General features: G+C 41.8%; 1 non-coding gene across 1 annotated transcript; it reads right to left on the minus strand.

Moving 5' to 3' along the window:
- Window positions 1-6,655: 6,655 nt before the first annotated feature.
- Window positions 6,656-6,728, minus strand: TRNAV-CAC (transfer RNA valine (anticodon CAC)). Its single transcript has one exon. It is a non-coding gene; the product is annotated as a tRNA-Val (tRNA).
- Window positions 6,729-7,185: the final 457 nt, after the last annotated feature.

Genomic DNA, 7,185 nt, shown 5'->3' on the forward strand with positions numbered 1-7,185 from the left:
AAAGCGAATCATATTTAAGAAGAGGGCATCACGAGTGGTCTCAGTCAGTCAAACGAACCATATTTAACAAGAGGGTATCAGAAGTGATCCCAGTCAGCCAAACGAACCATATTCAACAAGAGATCATCGGGAGTGGTCCCAGTCAGCCAAACGAACCATATTTAAGAAGTGGGCATCACGAGTGGTCCCAGTCGGCAAAACGAATCATATTTAACAAGAGGGCATCAGGAGTGGTCCCAGTCAGCCAAACTAACCATATATAAGAAGTATGCATCAGAAGTGGTCCCAGTCGGCTAAACGAACCATATTTAACAAGAGGGCATGAGGAGTGGTCCCAGTCGGCAAAACGAATCATATTTAACAAGATGGCATCAGGAGTGGTCCCAGTCGGCCAAACGAACCATATTTAATAAGAGGGCATCAGGAGTGTCTCCAGTCAGCCAAACGAACCATATTTAACAAGAGGGCATGAAGAGTGGTCCCAGTCGGCAAAACGAATCATATTTAAAAAGAGGGCATCAGGAGTTGCCCCAGTCGGCCAAACGAACCATATTTAATAAGAGGGCATCAGGAGTGTCTCCAGTCAGCCAAACGAACCATATTTAACAAGAGGGCATGAAGAGTGGTCCCAGTCGGCCAAACGAACCATATTTAAGAAGAGGGCATCAGGAGTGGTCCCTGTCGGCAAAGAGAATTATATTTAAGAAGACGGCATCAGGAGTGGACCTAGTCGGCAATAGGAATCATATTTAAGAAGAGGGCATCAGGAGTGGTCCCAGTCGGCCAAACGAACCATATTTAAGAAGTGTGCATCAGGAGTGGTCTCAGTCGGCTAAACGAACCATATTTGAGAGATGTGCATCAGGAATTGTCCCAGTCGGAAAAACGAACCATATTTAAGAACAGGGCATCAGGATTTTGTCTTAGTCGGCCAAACGAACCATATTTAATAAGAGGGCATCAGGAGTGTCTCCAGTCAGCCAAACGAACCATATTTAACAAGAGGGCATGAGGAGTTGTCCCAGTCGGCCAAACGAACCATATTCAACAAGAGATCATCGGGAGTGGTCCCAGTCAGCCAAACGAACCATATTTAAGAAGTGGGCATCACGAGCGGTCCCAGTCGGCGAAATGAACCATATTTAACAACAGGGCATCAGGAGTGGTCCCAGTCGGCAAAGCGAATCATATTTAAGAAGAGGGCATCACGAGTGGTCTCAGTCAGTCAAACGAACCATATTTAACAAGAGGGTATCAGAAGTGATCCCAGTCAGCCAAACGAACCATATTCAACAAGAGATCATCGGGAGTGGTCCCAGTCAGCCAAACGAACCATATTTAAGAAGTGGGCATCACGAGTGGTCCCAGTCGGCAAAACGAATCATATTTAACAAGAGGGCATCAGGAGTGGTCCCAGTCAGCCAAACTAACCATATATAAGAAGTATGCATCAGAAGTGGTCCCAGTCGGCTAAACGAACCATATTTAACAAGAGGGCATGAGGAGTGGTCCCAGTCGGCAAAACGAATCATATTTAACAAGATGGCATCAGGAGTGGTCCCAGTCGGCCAAACGAACCATATTTAATAAGAGGGCATCAGGAGTGTCTCCAGTCAGCCAAACGAACCATATTTAACAAGAGGGCATGAAGAGTGGTCCCAGTCGGCAAAACGAATCATATTTAAAAAGAGGGCATCAGGAGTTGCCCCAGTCGGCAAAACGAACCATATTTAATAAGAGGGCATCAGGAGTTGTCCCAATCGGCCAAACGAACCATATATAAGAAGTATGCATCAGAAGTGGTCCCAGTCGGCTAAACGAACCATATTTAACAAGAGGGCATGAGGAGTGGTCCCAGTCGGCAAAACGAATCATATTTAACAAGAGGGCATCAGGAGTGGTCCCAGTCGGCCAAACGAACCATATTTAATAAGAGGGCATCAGGAGTGTCTCCAGTCAGCCAAACGAACCATATTTAACAAGAGAGCATGAAGAGTGGTCCCAGTCGGCCAAACGAACCATATTTAAGAAGTGTGCATCAGGAGTGGTCTCAGTCGGCTAAACGAACCATATTTGAGAGATGTGCATCAGGAATTGTCCCAGTCGGAAAAACGAACCATATTTAAGAACAGGGCATCAGGATTTTGTCTTAGTCGGCCAAACGAACCATATTTAATAAGAGGGCATCAGGAGTGTCTCCAGTCAGCCAAACGAACCATATTTAACAAGAGGGCATGAGGAGTTGTCCCAGTCGGCCAAACGAACCATATTCAACAAGAGATCATCGGGAGTGGTCCCAGTCAGCCAAACGAACCATATTTAAGAAGTGGGCATCACGAGCGGTCCCAGTCGGCGAAATGAACCATATTTAACAACAGGGCATCAGGAGTGGTCCCAGTCGGCAAAGCGAATCATATTTAAGAAGAGGGCATCACGAGTGGTCTCAGTCAGTCAAACGAACCATATTTAACAAGAGGGTATCAGAAGTGATCCCAGTCAGCCAAACGAACCATATTCAACAAGAGATCATCGGGAGTGGTCCCAGTCAGCCAAACGAACCATATTTAAGAAGTGGGCATCACGAGTGGTCCCAGTCGGCAAAACGAATCATATTTAACAAGAGGGCATCAGGAGTGGTCCCAGTCAGCCAAACTAACCATATATAAGAAGTATGCATCAGAAGTGGTCCCAGTCGGCTAAACGAACCATATTTAACAAGAGGGCATGAGGAGTGGTCCCAGTCGGCAAAACGAATCATATTTAACAAGAGGGCATCAGGAGTGGTCCCAGTCAGCCAAACGAACCATATATAAGAAGTGTGCATTAGAAGTGGTCCCAGTCGGCTAAACGAATCATATTTGACAAGAGGGCATCAGGAGTTGTCCCAGTCGGCGAAACGAACCATATTTAAGAATAGGGCATCGGGAGTGGTCCCCGTCGGCCAATCCAACCATATTTAAGAAGTGGGCATCAGGAGTGGTCCCAGTCGACCAAACGAACCATATTTAACAAGAAAGCATCAGGAGTGGCCCCAGTCGGCCAAAAGAACCATATTTAAGAGGAGGACTTCAGAAGTGGTCCCAGCGAGGGCATCAGTGCCCATATATACGACCTAACAAACCTTGTTTAAGCAGAGGGCATGAGGAGAGGTCCCAGCGATCCAAAGAAACTATTTGTAATAAGAGGGCGGTAGGGCAGGCCCTTTTTCTGACCAAAAACCCCTTTTTTATGTAGAGGCCCAAGGATGAGTATTGAATCATCCTGACGAGTATTTTGTAATTAAACAGCACTTGGAAAGGTCCTGTCCTGTCAAAAGAACGGGTTAGCGAGTTTTTACATGTAAGTCTGATTCAAGACATCTACATGCGAAGTGATCTAATTTTGGGAATGGACCCCACAATGTCTGCAGTTTGTCCAACGAGCAGAATACCAAATGAAGTTCGGCAACCTATTTCAACTCGAAAGGGATATCCAACATTCCGGTAAGGATAATCAGGTCGTGCTCCCTTACAGGAAATATATATGTATATACATGAATCTATTCGTTCGAATTGGATTCGAATTTTAAAATTATGTTGCACAGTCTTCTTGTAATAAAATACAAATGCTTGATAAAGTAGTAGATCGAATAATCCATATTTATTTAAATTTCTTGCGAAATGTTTTGAATGTCGTCCGACTTAATATATTCTTCGTGAATTTTTCATTTTTATATATATATATATATATATATATATATATATATATATATATATATATATATATATATATATATATGCTTTCTTCTCTGTAATCTATCAGGTAATTTATGTTCATTCTTTCTTGTGGTTTATTCTTTCGTCTCGTGTTATTCTTTTGTAATTTGTTAGTAACTTCACCCTCTTTCCTTTTTGAAGTCAGATAACCAAGTTATCATTTGCTTGTTGTAGCATATTTTGGATAATTTTATTTTGTATTTCGCTACATAATCTGAGTGTTTACATTCTATGACCACTTTCTTAGAGTGCAAGATGTAATACAAATGTCATCATTGGACCTCCAGAAGAGGGGAGGAGGGATGGCTCCCCTGGAAAATGATTGTCAATCTAAAATTATGTACGAGTATTTCACACATATATAATTTAATTCCTCAGTAATGTATGTTCATTATTGCAAGGGAATTGCAGAAACATGATAACTTCAAACTGAAAGAATGTTTTCATTTCTAGAGAGCAACATTATTAGGCAGAAAATGTGCCTCGTATGCCCTGGAAAATCCTCCGGTCGTCCTTGTATGTCAATGGTCTTCTATGAACAAGCTATTCCTTTGAAATTTCCGAACATACCGTTGTTGCGCTAAAGTCAAGCAGAAATGAAGCAATTATTTAGTATTCTAGTTTCACTGGCATATTATCATTGATGCCTAAAAGTTGATTGGTATTTGATTTAGTGGCTAAAACATGCATACATATTTTATGTTTTCTTTATTTTCAACGTCGCACCTCCTAAATTTAAATCCGCACCCCATCAGCACCCCTGGATGATTAATCTTGGCGCCGCTGCAGATGACCAGAGACAATTATGACAAAGTGGCATCCAAGGGGTCCCGGTTTCGATACCCGGTGGAGGCACATAGTGGTTCGGATCCCACTTTAAACTGTAGGTCCAGTCCCGATTAGCCTTTCTGTGCATAAAGTGGATTTGAAAAGTAGCAACAAGTGGGTGTGTATTCTACACATTCTAAGCCATCAAAATCAGTCATAAAGATGAAAATATACGACAGTGCAAATTTTCAGGTATAAATTTGCTAAAACTTTATGTCATTTTCTCATCAATACTTGTATTAGTATTACGCATCATCATGTATTTAGAATTTGTCTGTTCGGCTGATTTTGCCGCTTAAAAGTGACAATTACTCAATAGAAAAACATCTTCATTTGTAGCAACACTTTCCATAAAGATGTTTTAAATACAAAAGACTTTTCCTAACATTTTATAGACCTTGCAGAGTCCTCTGTTAAGCGTGCAAGCAATAAATTTTGTCAGAATGGGACGAACAAGACAGTTTCCTGTAGGGGTCTACATGGATTTTAGCATTTTACAACTGTCATAAATTCTCGACGAACTCAGATTCGTTCCTGCCTGGAATTCCTGACAAGACAACACGATAGTCAATGGAATAATCAAGTGCACACCTATACAACAAGTCGCGGTTGTCCAGTCGGTATGACGTCCAACTGCCAAGCGAGAGACCTTAGTTCGATTACCTGGGTGGATGATCTCAGGCATTGGAGAGGAGTTGAGGGTGCAAGGCAGTTCTGTCCCAAATTGATTTGAAGTCGGTGCCACCTCAGGTGGGAATTTTACTGCAAATGCCGCTACATACTCATCGATATGGAGTTACGAGGGACATCCAGAAAGTAGTACCCGTTTGGTTTCTCAATGGACTGACGACAGATGTGTATGACCAGGGTAACGAAACTCAGGGGTGCCCATTCCCTCCAACCAAGGCCGTGGACGCATTTCCCCGAAGTAGTTCATGAAAATCCTCCCCAAAAGAATTATTCATCAACCCCCCCCCCCCCACATACACACCAATATAGTATGGATAAATACACAGTCATTGATGTTTGTTCGAAAGTCGATATTGATTTCATACTTAAAAAAATAAATTTTAGAAATACGTAAGCTTTAGACAACGAAAATTGACAGTATCTTACAATTATATACTCAGTCGTAGCATTGGAACACTATACAAGGGAAACAAATTGTGCCTGCAATCATCCGACACTAAAACTCAAGTCCACATGTCGGAAGTAGCTTGCCGACTCGGAACTACCACAAATAAAACATCACTGACCGAGATGTCAACGATCGAAAGATCTTGACATTCGAAACCTTTCAATGCAGTTGAAATTAAAAGACTAAACAAAGAAATAGCACGACTCACTTTCATGTTTGTGGAGGTTATTAAATCATGAAGTAGATGCTGAACATCTAAAAACCATAACAAAAAATCAATAACAAGTCAATCAAACGAAACGATCCCCCCATTTTTGTGTGAAGATGCATATATAGAATTGGTAGCTAAATTATAAAATTTTGTTCCCCTAAAGATGAAGGCTCGTCATGAACCCCCCGCCCCGCCGTGGGCACCCCTGACAAACTTGTCGTAGGTGCTTATGTAGAAATAAATAGCTCAAGGTATGTACTTTAAAAGTTTTGTTCAACTAACATCGTTCGTCTTTTTTTATAACAACATGGGTAATACTTTCTGGCCGTCTCTCGTATCTCCACTATGATGAGTATGTAGCGGCGTTTGCAGAAAGTTTCCACCTGAGATAGCACGGACATCATTATAAATTTGGAGGAGACAGAACTGCCTTGCAGCCTCAATTAACTTCAAAATTGTGGTATTCAGTGTTGTTTTAAACAAATTCGTCTGCAGAGCCTTATTTGGAGTCAGATCGACATATATCCACTTCCAATTCTTAGCAGTAAGGTGGAGTCACGTATCTTTAACTTACTGACTCTTTTTAAGAGTTCCTAACATGTTCCTAAGAATACATTATTCTGAAAATTTGATAAATTAGAGTTACGTTCCTCTGATTCTCGGACAAGGATATCATTTACATTTTTTCCTTGACTTTCCTCACGATTAAAAAGAGAGGTATCACGTTTCCACCCGGGATCGAACCGGGGACCTTGCGCGTGTGAGGCGCACGTAATAACCACTACACTACGGAAACGGATGGTTATAAATGTTCACTCCTTGGGCTTTTCTATGACGGAGAGTGAGTGAGTTTTCTCCACTGAAGGTGGTCAAAGATAAACTAAAAGTAATTAAGCTAATAACACAAGCACGCTAGAACTCTAAAGGTAACTTTCTATATTTTAAACAATGTTACTTCATACTAATACGATACAATGTTAAAATCGTGATGTTTACATGGAAGTGAACGTCTTCAACTCATTGCGCTGCGAAGCCAGGGGTCCTGGGTTCGAGGCCCGGCCTGGGCAAGGATGTTTGTGAGTGTCCATTCTTCAATTTCATCATGTCATCACTCATCCCCATCTTCGCAAATTAGCCAAAAGTTGCACAAAAAGCGAAGCAAAATAAAGCAAATCAATCATTCATTCTTTAACTTATTTCTGACTTATTTTGTTGACCCAGCTAGTGGTTGCAGGATCTTGTAGTTGGTGGTG

Source organism: Lepisma saccharinum, chromosome 25 (assembly GCF_977018435.1).
Source record: "Lepisma saccharinum chromosome 25, izLepSacc3.1, whole genome shotgun sequence".
Lineage (NCBI taxonomy): Eukaryota > Metazoa > Arthropoda > Insecta > Zygentoma > Lepismatidae > Lepisma > Lepisma saccharinum.